Source organism: Bufo bufo, chromosome 11 (genome assembly GCF_905171765.1).
Source record: "Bufo bufo chromosome 11, aBufBuf1.1, whole genome shotgun sequence".
Lineage (NCBI taxonomy): Eukaryota > Metazoa > Chordata > Amphibia > Anura > Bufonidae > Bufo > Bufo bufo.
Window position 1 is genome coordinate 56,465,520 of NC_053399.1, and position 14,025 is coordinate 56,479,544.

The window sequence follows — 14,025 nt, forward strand, 5'->3', positions numbered from 1 at the left end:
TTCAGCACTGCTGCTACTCTCCCTAGGAGTGGCCGTCCTGTAAAGATGACTGCAAAAGCGTAGCGCAGACTGCTCAATAAAGTGAAGAAGAATCCTAGCTAAAGACTTACAAAAGTCTCTGGCATATCCTAACATCCCTGTTAGCGAATCTACGATACGTAAAACACTAAACAAGAATGGATTTCATGGGAGGATACCACAGAGGAAGCCAATGCTGTCCAAAAAAAACCATTGCTGCACGTTTACAGTTTGCACAAGAGCACCTGGATGTTACACAGCAGTACTAGTAAAATATTCTGTGGACAGATGAAACCAAAGTTGAGTTGTTTGGAAGAAAACACAGAACACAATGTGTGGAGAAAAAGAGGCACAGCACACCAACATCAAAACCTCATCCCAACTGTGAAGTATGGTGGTGGGGGCATCATGGTTTGGGGCTGCTTTGCTGCGTCAGGGCCTGGACAGATTGCTATCATCGAAGGTAAAATGAATTTCCAAGTTTATCAAGACATTTTGCAGGAGAACTTAAGGCCATCTGTCCAACAGCTGATGCTCAACAGAAGATGGGTGTTGCAACAGGACAACGACCCAAAGCATAGAAGTAAATCAACAACAGAATGGCTTAAACAGAAGAAAATACGCCTTCTGAAGTGGCCCAGTCAGAGTCCTGACCTCAACCCGATTGAGATGCTGTGGCATGACCTTAAGAAAGCGATTCACACCAGACATCCCAAGAATATTGCTGAACTGAAACAGTTCTGTAAAGAGGAATGGTCAAGAATTACTCCTGACCGTTGTGCACGTCTGATCTGCAAGTGCAGGAAATGTTTGGTTGAAGTGATTGCTGCCAAAGGGGGTTCAACCAGTTATTAAATCCAAGGGTTCAGATACCTTTTCCACCTGCAGTGTGAATGTTTACATGGTGTGTTCAATAAAAACATGGTAACATTTAATTCTTTGTGTGTTATTAGTTTAAGCAGACTGTGATTGTCTATTGTTGTGACTTAGATGAAGATCAGATCACATTTTATTACCAATTTGTGCAGAAATCCATATCATTCCAAAGGGTTCACATACTTTTTCTTGCAACTGTATATCACATAAATGAGGGCCTCATTCTCTTTGAGTTGCGGGCCTGCAGATGAGCTCACCCTGTAAAAGATTTTAGGTTTGGGCCTGCAGGTGAGCTGACCCTGTAAAAGATTTGAGTTGCGGGCCTGCAGGTGAGCTGACCAGGGGCGGACTGACCGGTTCGGCACTTCGGATATGGTCCGAGGGCCCGGCCGGGATGGGGGCCCGCCGCAGAATAACAATGTGGTAATGTCAGCGGGGCCCGGTGCAGTCACTGTATTCTATCGCATCGGGCCCCGCTCACTGTAATACTAATTTTCATATGTGAACAAGAAGAGAAATCCTCTGCGATCCTCTCCCTCTCTGTACTCACAAACTCAGTAGCAGGCAGGCCGGGCGGCAGCGCCACTCACTGACGTCACGCGCCTGCTCCGCCTGCTTCATTCATAGGTCACGGGTCTCGCGGTAGGTCACGGGTCTCGCGGGATCACGCGCCGAAGTGACTGAACTCATGCCCACGTAGCCCACAAGTAGCAGATCAGTGGAACAAGTACAAGGTGGAGGGGACTGTTTCTAACAGAGGCTCACTAATGGACGCTGAGATTAGATCACCCCATACGAAAGCATTGAATCAATGCTTTCCTATGGGGAAAAATCTGACCCTGGAGGTCATCATGCAGAGTGTGAGGACGTCCAGCGTCAGATACCAGACCAAAGGTCTGTTTTAATCCAGGAAGCCCTCAGGTGGCTGCCAGCCACTAGAGGCTGACTTATTGCTGGAACGTAAACAATGCAGTTTCTCTAGAACATTGCAGCTCGATTTGCAAATGAGCTGAAGTGGTCTGGGTACCTTTTGTGTCACTTTAACTTTGAAATCTTATTAAAGATTGTGTAGGGTGTGGCTGGAGGCGGGGCATGGAGGCGGGACAAGGGTGGGGCTTGCAGCAGAACATGGGTGGGGCCTGTAAGGGGGCCCTTGATTTATTTTGCCCGGGGGCCCTGAGGGATCTCAGTCCGCCCCTGGAGCTGACTAAGTAAAAGATTTTAGGTGCGGGCCTGCTGGTGAGCTGACCCTTTAAAACATTATATGCGATGGTCTGCTGCTGAGCTGACCCTCTAAAACATTAGGGGCAAGCGCCTGCTGCTGAACTGGCCCTCTAAAACATTATGGGCAAGGTCCTGTTGCTGAGCTGATGCTCTAAAACATTATATGCGAGTGCTTGCTGGTGAGCTGACGCTTTAAAACATTATGTGCGAGTGCCTGCTGGTGATCTGACGCTCTAAAACATTATATACATCATGTATAAGCTTTTATTGTCCTGATGAAGGGGGCTGTTCGCCCCTGAAACGCGTTGACTTTTGAATAAAACTTCTTTCTTCATCAATATTATCCTGGTCCTGAGTCCATCTGCTTCAGCGCTGAAAAAAAAGGTCCAATCTTCTACTCCACTGACGCATTCTATTTGGCTTCAGAAATTCTCAACTGGTATTCCAAATGTATGTCCAAGATGTGAAAATCGGAAAGTGGATATTATCCATATGTGGTGGCATTGCCCTAAAATACAACCATTTTGGCCGGGCCTTATTGAATTGATTGGAGATATTTTTTGTTTTAAACCACCTTTGTCAATTCTTATTTGTGTTTTGGGTGAAATCCCTCATAATATATCAATAGATAATGAGATTATGGTGTATAAATTCTTTTTTTCTGGCTCTCTTATAAGTGGCCAAAAGATGGATGAGAACTGATGTGCCTACTGTTAAAGAGTGGATAAATATAATGAATCTATATAGATCAATTGAGAAAGCAGGCTTTATTAAGGTAAAAATTCATATTCATAATAGATTGTGGAGTACATGGAATGTTTTTATGGATAAATCTAATTGTTGAATTTTTTTTTCTCTTTCCTTCTTGCTCTCTGGGTAGGGCTAGGTGATATGGAATATGGGGGTGGTGGTGGTGAGATGGGGGATATAAACATAAAATATTAATGTATGTTTTTTTAATGTTTTTTTTTTATTAGTTTTTTTTAAATTGTATAATTACTATTGAAAAAAAGACGATTAAAATTAAAAAAGAAGAGGAGGACTACAACTCCCATTTGACCCCCTTAGCCACAAGCAGATTACAGGAATTCTGCCGAAGACTGGTTTAATCCATTCTAACAAGGGAACAAGTTCTAACACGTTCACTTACCGCCCCAGGATAAAACGAGTCACCTTCCGCACGTCCGCATGTCTTTGCTCGTTGTACATTTTTGGGCACCATGGGCTCCTCAATGTTCACAGATGAATTAAGTTATGGCTGAACTGGCCAAGATCTAGCCTGAAGTCACATTTGTAAAGCTTGAAGCCAAAGCCAATACTGAAGTGTCGGAAAAGTACGAGATCAACTCTGTGCCAACGTTCTTGTTTTTTTAAGAACTCTCAGAAGATTGACAGGTTGGATGGGACCCATGCACCCGAGTTGACCAAACAAGTCCAGCGCAATGCATCAAACATGTCTTTCCCAGCTACCTCCAGCAGTGCTCCTAAGGAAGAACTCAATGTGAGGCTGAAGAAGCTGATCAGAGTAGCTCCTTTTTTTAGCAGACAAATCGTGGATATCCTTTACAAACACAAAGTCCAATTTAGCAGCTTTGATATTTTGTCCGATGAAGAGGTACGGCAGGGGCTGAAAACCTTTTCCAACTGTCCCACTTATCCCCAGTTGTACGTCAAAGGGGAACTAATTCGAGGACTGGACATCATCAAGGAAATGGAAGCATCAAGGGAGCTGGATATAATGCGCCCCAAGGCCCAGATCTTGGAAGACAGATTTAAAGCACTTATTAATAAAGCCCCCGTCACCCTGTTCATGAAGGGGAACAAACAGATGGCTAAATGTGGATTCAGCAGACAGATTCTGGAGATCCTGAACAACACGGGTGTGGATTATGAAACCTTTGACATCTTGGAAGACGAGGAGGTACAGCAATTAACCCCTTAAGGACTTACGATGTACCGGTACGCCACGTTTGCCGAGTCCTTAAGGACCCAGGGCGTACTGGTACGTCCTGTGTAGTTTTGATCACTGCCGCACGGCCGGCAGTGATCGGAACGGGGTGCCTGTTGAAATCATTCAGAAGGCACCCTGTGACAATTCCTAGGGGGGTCCTGGGGCCCCCCCCGCATTGCCGATCACTACAAACCGCAGGTCAATTCAGACCTGCGGTTTGTAGCGCTTATGCAAGTTTCTGATCCCTGCGGTCCGTGACCGCAGGGATCAGAAACATCAAAGTGCCTATATTTTGATGTTAACCCCCTCCCTGCAGCCCTCTGTGTTTTTGTGCCTGCGGGCGCAGCGGGGGGGAGGATTGCGGGCGGTGCGGGAGGCGGGCGGCAGTGTGAGGGGGCGGGTGCGCGATCTTCCACCCGTCCCCCATTTATTCTCAGGATGACCGAGCGGTTGAATCAGAGTGTCAGCTCATTGCTCACACTCTGATTCAAATGGCTGACATCTGTGCAGATGTCAGCCGTTTTAACCCCTTCCATGCCGTGGTCTGTAGGGACCGCTGTATGGAAGAGGTGAAGAGGGAGGGAGCTCCCTCCCTCTCCCATCGGTTGGCTGCTGTGCCTTTGCAGCCCCCGGACAGCATGGGGTCAAAGAGGGACAGGATGGGGTCAAAGAGGGGCCCAGTTGTGGCAGACGGGGAAGGTTCCCATGGCAACAGGACGCCTTCTCAGGCATACTGCTGTCCATGGTGCTGAACAGATCTGTGCTAAAGGCAGAGATCTGTTCAGAGAAAGTGTGAGTGAAATACAGTGCAGTACACTATATAGTGTACTGTACTGTATTATACAGACATCAGACCCACTGGATCTTCAAGAACCAAGTGGGTCTGGGTAAAAAAAAAAGATAAAAAAGTGAAAAAAAGGAAAAAAAAAACAAAAAAACATTTATCCCTGATTAAAATAAAAATAAAAAATTCCCTACACATGTTATATATAACCGCGTCCGTAACGATCTATAAAACAGTCATGTTAGATTCCCCGCACGGTGAACGCCATAAAAAATTAAAAATAAAAACTATGATGAAATTGCAATTTTGCCCACCTTACTTCCCAAAAAAGGTAATAAAAGTGATCAAAAAAGTCATATGTGTGCCAAAATAGTACCATTTAAACCGTCGTCTCATTCCGCAAAAAATGAGCCCCTACATGAGACAATGGCCCAAAAAATAAAAAAAATATGGCTCTCAGACTATGGAGACACTAAAAAAAGTTTTTTTTGTTTCAAAAATGATATTATTGTGTAAAATTTAAATACATTTAAAAAAGTAAACATAGTAGCTATCCCTGCATCCGTAACAACCTGCTATATAAAAATAGCACATGATCTAATCTTTCAGATGAACGTTGTAGTAAATAATAAAAAATAAATACGGTGCCAAAACAGGTATTTTTTGGCAAATTTTAAATTTTAATCCATTTTTTCCCGTAACAAAGCAAGGGTTAACAGCCAAACAAAACTCAATATTTATTGCCCTGATTCTTTTGTTTACAGAAACACCCCATATGTGGTTGTAAACCTCTGTACGGGCACACGGCAGGGCGCAGAAGAAAAGGAATGCCATATGGATTTTGGAAGGCAGTTTTTGCTGGACTTGTTTTTTGACACCATGTCCCATTTGAAGCCCCCCCTGATGCACCCCTAGAGTAGAAACTCCAAAAAGTGACCCCATTTATGAAACTACACCCCTCAAGGTATTCAAAACTGATTTTACAAACTTTGTTAACCCTTTAAGTGTTCCACAAGAGTCAATGGCAAATGGAGATGACATTTCAGAATTTCTATTCTACTTTGCTTCACAAAAAGTGTAATATAGAGCAACCAAAAATCATATGTACCATAAAATAGTACCAAAAAAACTGCCACCTTATCCTGTAGTTTCCAAAATGGGGTCACGTTTTTGGAGTTTCTACTCTAGGGGTGCATCAGGGGGCTTCAAATAGGACATGGTGTAAATAAATCAGTCCAGCGAAATCTGCCTGTCATGCCCTGCTCAGACTATGTACGGAGGTCTGCCAGATTAGCAGCACGTGTCTAGTCATTTGTTTTGGAGTCGTGCTAGATGCGCCTCCCTTCAGGTGCTCTGGGTGGGGTCGTTGGTTTAAATTACTCTCACTCCCAGGATTCCGTGCGGGTTATAGCTTCTGTCTGGCTGTGGAAGCAAGGAGTGAAGAATTGGCTTTTCCTGCTCAGATAAGATAAGTTGGTTTCTGATTTCTTTGGTTTGCTGTCTATGCTGTTTAGTGTAGTCTGTCCCCTCCTGGTTCTGAGGTAGCAGGCTGCCCCTTTTCCCCTTTCACCAACTCAGGAATTCTAGAGTATTCTCAGCCCAGGCACGAGGACACATTATTCCCAGCTTCAGGGTCTGAATGTGGGCAAAGCAGAATAGGGAGAGCGGTTAGGGATTCGCTAGGAGGTGACCTTATCCCCAGCTTCTCGCCTAGAAATATTGTTTGTTTAGTTATCTGTGTATCTTATATCCTGTCCGCCGTGACATTATAACCCGCCATACTTTGACTGCCATTACTCAGCGGTTTTGTGATGGCGTCAATTGATGGGCTAGTTGACCGCATGCAGGGATTATCTATGGAGGTTGCGGATCTGCGTAGTTCGGTCACACGGTGTCAGAATGCTCTGGCATCAGGTGCAGGTCAAATTTGTGGGGAGCCTAAAGTCGCTCTTCCTGAGAGATTTGCACGGGATGCGGATGACTTTATCCGCTTTAAAGAGTCATGCAAATTGTATTTTCGGCTGCGTCCATCTTCGTCAGGTGATGAGAGTCAGAGGGTAGGGATAATCATTTCTCTGCTTAAAGGGGACGCACAATCCTGGGCCTTTTCTCTGCCGCCCTTTTCTCTGGCCCTCCGGTCGGTGGAAGAATTTTTCAAAGCCCTGGGATTAATTTACAATGACCCAGATTTCGTCTCGATGGCGGAATCTAAATTGTGTAATTTATTACAGGGTGAACATACTGCAGAGGTTTACTGCGTTGAGTTTATGAGATGGGCTACCGAGTCAGAGTGAAATGACCCCGCGTTGCGTAGTCAGTTTTGTCCGGGGTTATCTGAGAGATTGAAAGATGCCCTTGCTTTTCATGAGTACCCAGATTCTTTGAAGAATGCTATGTCTTTGGCAGTACGGTTAGATAGACGTATTAGAGAGAGGTGTAAGGCTCCCTCCGTGCAAGGGATCCCTCTGTGACTGGTTTCGTCTCTACTACTTCCCATGGTGATGTTACAGGTAACTCTGGGGTAGGGGAGGAACCCATGCAGCTGGGTCAGGTATCTTTCCGTTCTGGTAGTAGAGACTTTAGGAAATTGCATAAAACTATGTTACTACTGTGGAAAAAGTGGTAACTTTTTTTTTTGCTTGTCCTTTTGTTAAACCGCATGTTGATAAGAAAGAGAAAAAACCCATCCTGACTCTTGGTAGCGTGAATTGAGTGGTGGAGCAAGCAGGTATGCAAGCTCCCTGTAATACTCGTTTTCTCCTTCCAGCTATGGTGGCGCTAGACTCAAGAAATTTTATTGTTGAAGTATTCATTGACTGTGGTGCCAGGGTAAACCTTATTGACTTTCTTTTTCTTCAAAATCTGGGTCTAAGTACGTGCACTTTAGAAAGAGAGATTCCGGTTTTTGCAATTAATTCTTCCCCTCTTTCTCAAAGGAGGCTCACTCATATTGCTCATGGTATTCAGTTAAGGGTGGGGGATTCACATGTGGAGATTATGTCTTGTTTTGTCATAATGGATTTGCCCGCTCCGATAGTCTTAGGGTTACCGTGGTTGACAAAACATAACCCAATTATAGATTGGCAAGCAAGACAAATCATTGGTTGGAGTGAATTTTGTTCGGATAATTGTCTTGGCACATCTATCTCTGGTGTTGTCATGCCCAACTCTGACGATGTGCGGAGGTCAGCCAGGATAGCAGCACGAGTTTAGTGTTTGTTTGGGTGCCGTGCTGGATCCGCCTCTCATCAGGTGCACTGGGTGGAGTCATTAGTTTAAATGGCCTCCAGCTAAGTGCTCTGAGCGGATTATACTGATCATTTTGGTCTGGGAAGTTTGGAGGGAAGGTTGGCTGTCAGTTCCTGCTCTCAGAAGATAAGTGTCATTTTAGTTTGGTTGTTTGTGTCATCTATCCCATCCATGTTCTGTGCGAGCAGGCTGCTCCTATCTCCCCACTTCACCATCTCAGGGAGTTCAGGGTTTTGTCAGTCTACCCTGGAGGACACAGCACACCTACCTTCAAGGTCTGCCTGTGGGCTGAGCAGTGCAGGGAAAGAGGTCAGGGAAAAACTAGGAGGTGACCCTTCCCCTGTCTCTCGTCCAGAGCCTGGTTGGTGTGTTATCTTTTATACTGAGTGCATGTCCGCCGTGACAGGTGTGTCCACTACGGCTCTACCTCAGTATCTCTCAGATTTTGTGGATGTATTTTCAGAGAAGGGGGGCTCAGGAATTGCCCCCTCATCGTGACTATGATTGTCCAGTTAACCTCATCCCAGGGGCTAAGTTGCCAAAGTCTCGGCTTTACAATCTTTTTCAACCGGAAAGAGAGGTCATGTGGAAGTATATTGCCGAGAGTTTGGCAAAAGGTCATATTAGGCCATCTAAGTCTCCGGTGGCAGTGGGTTTATTCTTTGTGAAGAAAAAGGATGGATCGCTGAGACCTTGTTTGGATTTCCGGGAATTGAACCGTATTACGGTCCGGGATCCGTATCCCCTTCCTTTGATCTCCGACCTTTTTGATCAGATTGTTGGAGCCAAGGTGTTCTCTAAGTTGGATTTGAGAGGGGCCTACAATCTGATCAGAATCAAGGAAGGGGATAAGTGGAAAACGGCCTTCAATACGCACGAGGGTCATTTTGAGAATCTGGTTATGCCTTTTGGGTTGATGAACGCGCCAGCGGTATTTCAGCGATTCGTCAATTACATTTTTGTTAAACAAAACAAGCAATGCAACAGCTCACTGCAAATCAAATAAGGTACAAAATTGCATCATAATAGCAAATGCTGAACTAATAAGTTAGAGATACTTGGCAAATCGTTTTGTACAAAATTATTTGAGCCCGTCTGCCGAACGTCAAGGCAATCTCTAGTTAGACGGGTTCCTAACACTAAATATACCTGTTATGTGCCAAAGCGGCTATCATAAAATTCAGAAAGTGTAGGTTCCACTTACATGCTGGATCCGCCTGAATTTCCGTCATTATCGGTGCCAAAATGGCCTCCATTATATCCAGGGAAAGCAGTTACCAGCATGCATGCTGGGCCCACTCCACACCACCCCTGGCGCCACATGGTCACCAAGGACTGCAATGAGAGTCCACACACTATCTCTCTCCTGGTGCCAGATGGCTTCAGTGAGTGGGGGGGAGCAGGCCAAGCTAAATACTAACACTAATTAAAATCAACCTGTGGGACAGACGAGCTGGAAGGAGTGCACGACTGGGGAGGCAGCCACACCTCCAGTACAAACTGCAAAGAAAAAGGGGGTCAGTCAGCACATCCCAAAGCGCAGGGGCACGTTGCTATGGCTGAGAACAAGACTGTTAAACAAAACAAGCAATGCAACGGCTCACTGCAAATCAAATAAGCTACAAAATTGCATCATAATAGCAAATGCTGAACTAATAAGTTAGAGATACTTGGCAAATCGTTTTGTACAAAATTATTTGAGCCCGTCTGCCGAACGTCAAGGCAATCTCTAGTTAGACGGGTTCCTAACACTAAATATACCTGTTATGTGCCAAAGCGGCTATCATAAAATTCAGAAAGTGTAGGTTCCACTTACATGCTGGATCCGCCTGAATTTCCGTCAATTACATTTTCCATCATTTGGTGGGGAGGTTCGTGGTAGTTTACTTGGATGACATTTTAATTTACTCTCCTGATCTGAAGATCCATCAGGATCATGTGAGACAGGTTTTGACAATCCTTCGGGAGAATAAATTATATGCCAAATTGGAGAAATGTGTGTTTTCTGTGCAGGAGCTTCCGTTTTTGGGATATCTGCTTTCTGACTCGTATGGACCCCGAAAAGCTCCGGGCGGTTCTGGAATGGGACCGACCAGAGAATCAGAAAGCTTTGATGCGGTTTACTAATTATTATAGAAAATTTATTTTGAACTATTCTACCATTGTAAGACCGCTGACTGATATGACTAAGAAGGGCGCCGACGTCTCTGTCTGGTCGGATGAGGCATTGCAGGCGTTTTCGACTATTAAGGAGTGTTTTGCGTCTGCTCCCATTCTGGTGCAGCCCGATGTGTCTCAGCCATTCGTGGTGGAGGTTGATGCATCAGAAGTCGGGGTTGGAGCGGTACTGTCGCGGGGTTCATCTCCTGGCAAGTGGGTTCCGTGTGCTTTTTTTTCCAAGAAGCTATCAGTCGCCGAGAAGAATTATGATGTGGGAGATAGAGAGTTGCTGGCCATCAAGTTGGCCTTTGAGGAATGGCGTCACTGTTTGGAGGGGGCGTCTCACCCCGTTACAGTATATACGGATCATAAGAACTTGGCTTACCTGCAATCTGCCAAGCGTCTGAACCCTAGACAGGCTAGATGGTCACTGTTTTTTACCAGGTTCAATTTTGTGGTGACTTTTCGCCCGGGGGTTAAAAACGTCAAGGCAAATGCATTGTTTCGCAGTTTTCCTGGGGGATGCGATTCAGAGGATCCTGCTCCGATTTTGGCTGATGGGGTGGTGGTCTCCGCTCTGTACCCCGAATTGGAGATGGAGGTGTTGGAAGCCCAGGAGGGGGCTCCTGGTTCTTGTCCCCCAGGGAGGTTGTTTGTTCCTGAAGAACTGCGATACAAGGTATTCAAGGAACATCATGATACTGTCCTTGCTGGGCATCCTGGTGGTAAGTCCACCTGTGACCTTGTGTCCCGGAGGTTCTGGTGGCCCGGGTTACGTAAGAGCATTGAGGATTACGTGGCAGCTTGTGAAACCTGTGCGCGGTCAAAGGTTGCTCATACTTGACCAGCTGGTTCACTTCTTCCTTTGTCTATTCCGTCTTGTCCTTGGACGCACTTGTCTATGGACTTTATTACAGATCTGCCGAGTTCCTCCGGGAGAACAGTAATTTTGGTGGTAGTTGACCGCTTTAGTAAAATGGCTCACTTTATATTGTTAACTAGTCTGCCTAATGCCTAGACTCTTGCGCAGATTTTTGTTGATAATATCGTGAAATTGCATGGTATTCCTTCGGATGTGGTTTCTGATAGGGGCACGCAGTTTGTTTCCAGGTTTTGGAGGGCGTTCTGCTCTCGGCTTGGCATTCAACTTTCATTCTCTTCGGCATTTCATCCGCAGTCAAATGGACAGACAGAGCGTACTAATCTGAACCTGGAGACCTACTTGAGGTGGTTTGTGGCTGAGAATCAGGAGGACTGGTCCTCATTCTTGTCCCTAGCAGAGTTCGCTTTGAATAACCGTAGGCAGGAGTCCACGGGTAAGTCGCCATTTTTTGGCGCATACGGTTTTCATCCGCAGTTTGGTACCTTTTCTGGGACTAGTTCCTCTGGGATGCCAGAGGAGGAGAGATTTTCTTCTGCCTTGTCTTCTATCTGGCGGAGGATCCAAGTGAATTTGGAGAAGATGGGTGAGAGGTATAAGCGAATGGCTGACAAGAGACGTGTTACTGGTCCGGACCTGTGTGTGGGTTATCTGGTGTGGTTGTCCACTAAAAATATTAAACTGAGAGTGCCATCTTGGAAACTGGGTCCAAGATTTATCGGTCCATACAAAATATCTGCGATGATCAATCCAGTAGCGTTTCGGCTGGATCTTCCGCAGACTTGGAGGATCCATGATGTGTTCCACAGGTCTTTATTGAAAAAATATGTAAAACCGGTGGAATCATCGCCATTGCCCCCTCCTCCTGTTCTGGTCGATGGAAATTTAGAGTTCGAGATCTCCAGGGTTCTTGACTCTAGAGTTCTTCGGGGTTCCCTTCAGTACCTGGTACACTGGAGGGGATACGGCCCTGAGGAAAGGATGTGGGTTCCGGCGCTGGATGTCAGTGCCAGCCGACTGGTTAGGGCTTTCCACAGATCCCACCCGGATAAGGTTTGTCCGGGGTGTCCGGAGGTCACCCGTAGAAGGGGGGGTACTGTCATGCCCTGCTCAGACTATGTACGGAGGTCTGCCAGATTAGCAGCACGTGTCTAGTCATTTGTTTTGTTTTGGAGTCGTGCTAGATCCGCCTCCCTTCAGGTGCTCTGGGTGGGGTCATTGGTTTAAATTACTCTCACTCCCAGGGTTCCGTGCAGGTTATAGCTTCTGTCTGGCTGTGGAAGCAAGGAGTGAAGGATTGGCTTTTCCTGCTCAGATAAGATAAGTTGGTTTCTGATTTCATTGGTTTGCTGTCTAGGCTGTTTAGTGTCGTCTGTCCCCTCCTGGTTCTGAGGGAGCAGGCTGCCCCTTTTCCCCTTTCACCATCTCAGGGATTCTAGAGTATTCTCAGACCAGGCACGAGGACACATTATTCCCACCTTCAGGGTCTGAATGTTGGCAAAGCAGAATAGGGAGAGCGGTTAGGGATTCGCTAGGAGGTGACCTTATCCCCAGCTTCTCGCCTAGAAATATTGTTTGTTTAGTTATCTGTGTATCTTATATCCTGTCCGCCGTGACACTGCCTTCCAAAAACCACACAGCGTTCCTTTCCCTCTACGCCCTGACGTGGGGCCGTACAGTGGTGTACGACCACATATCGGGTGTTTCTGTAAACAGCATAGTCAGGGCAATAAATATAGAGTTTTGTTTGGCTGTTAACCCTTGCTTTAAAATTGATTAAAATGTCATCTCCATTTGCCATCAACTGTTGGGGAACACCTAAAGGGTTAATAATGTTTGTAAAATCAGTTTTGAATACCTTGAGGGGTGTAGTTTCTAGAATGGGGTCACTTTTGGGTGGTTTCTATCATGTAAGCCTTACAAAGTGACTTCAGACCTGAACTGGTCCCTAAAAAGTGGGTTTTTGAAAATTTCTGAAAATTTGCATCTAAACTTCTAAGCCTTGTAACGTCCCCAAAAAATAAAATGGCATTCCCAAAATGATCCAAACATGAAGTAGACATATTGGGAATGTAAACTAATAGCTATTTCTGAAGGTATTAATATGTATTATAGAAGTAGAGAAATTGAAACTTGGAAATTTGCTAATTTTTCCAAAATTTTGGTAAATTTGGTATTTTTTTATAAATAAAAATGAATTTTTTGGACTTCATTTTACCAGTGTTATGAACTACAATATGTGACGAAAAAACAATCTCAGAATGGCCTGGATAAGTAAAAGCGTTTTAAAGTTATCACCACATAAAGTGACACTGGTCAGATTTGCAAAAAATAGCCAAGTCCTTAAGGTGAAATAGGGCTGAGTCCTTAAGGGGTTAAAGACATTCTAACTGTCCAACTTACCCACAGCTGTATTTAAATGGAGAACTTCTAGGAGGCTTGGACATTGTCAAGGAGATGAAAGAAAGCGGTGACTTGGAATCCACGCTGGCTGAGGGGTGGACATTAATGGACGAGGATGCCTTAGACCAGAACATCTGATAGTGAATAAATTGCTCAGACCTCACCTCCTGGACCTCAGCCAGCATTATTCTTGAATGATTACTTCAAAGGAACCGTGTCCCTATGTACTCATGTGAAATTTGATCCTATTAAACAGCAGCAGAAATGTTTGAATGTAATAATCATTCTTACAATTAAAAAAAATTGAAAAAATAGATGAAAGATCTAAAATATAAAAAATATAAATTAAAAATATAAAATATATGTAAAAGGTGTGTGAGAGTTCCAGCTTTATTCTTTATACACTTATCTATTGCAATACTTGGCCTTTCAGACAGCCAATAAGCTACAGTCGTGGCCAAAAGTTTTGAGAATGACACA

The 14,025-nt window shown here is 44.9% G+C and overlaps 1 pseudogene; it reads left to right on the plus strand.

The window, feature by feature from the left end:
* Positions 1 to 3,306: 3,306 nt before the first annotated feature.
* Positions 3,307 to 13,716, plus strand: LOC120981457 (annotated as a pseudogene).
* The last annotated feature ends 309 nt before the right edge of the window (positions 13,717 to 14,025 follow it).